The 459-nt window shown below is 56.0% G+C and overlaps 1 protein-coding gene across 1 annotated transcript in view; it reads left to right on the forward strand.

Annotated features, from left to right (window-relative positions):
• Nucleotides 1–6: 6 nt before the first annotated feature.
• SH3BP5 (SH3-domain binding protein 5 (BTK-associated)) overlaps nucleotides 7–459 on the forward strand; it is a 53,495-nt gene continuing 53,042 nt past the window's right edge. The window contains exon 1 of the mRNA XM_009879591.1: nucleotides 7–73. The gene's annotated coding sequence lies outside the window, so the exon portion shown is untranslated. The remainder of the gene's footprint in view (nucleotides 74–459) is intronic.

Raw genomic sequence — 459 nt, forward strand, 5'->3', positions numbered from 1 at the left:
GGGGAGCAGGCGCGGCCGCGCCGCCGAGGAGGGCCCGCGCCCTGAGGAGGAGGAGGTGGACCCCCGCATCCAGGTGAGGGGCGCTGCGCCTTAGCCGGCCTCTCCGGGGGGTGTGGGGGGCGTGTGTGTGTTAATTTTAAAATTAATTTTAAAATGTATATGATTTATATGGTAATTGTTATAATGATTGCCTTTTGGGTTTTATTTTTGCTTTTTAATGCATATATACATGCATATACACACACATACATATATATATAAAAACATATATACACATACATACGTGTATATACATATTTGCCTGCGCCGGGCGGCGGTGCAGAGCAGCCCCGGGTGTCTCGTCGCCCTCCGGGTGCGGGGGAGAAGCGGCCCCGGGGCGCCCCAGCCCTTTGTTACCCCGCGGCCCCGGGCAGCGCTCTGCACCGGGCTCCCTTGGGCGTCCTTCCTTCTCCTCCTGCT

The sequence above is a fragment of the Charadrius vociferus genome, unplaced genomic scaffold (assembly GCF_000708025.1).
Source record: "Charadrius vociferus isolate BGI_N301 unplaced genomic scaffold, ASM70802v2 scaffold722, whole genome shotgun sequence".
NCBI classification, from domain to species: domain Eukaryota; kingdom Metazoa; phylum Chordata; class Aves; order Charadriiformes; family Charadriidae; genus Charadrius; species Charadrius vociferus.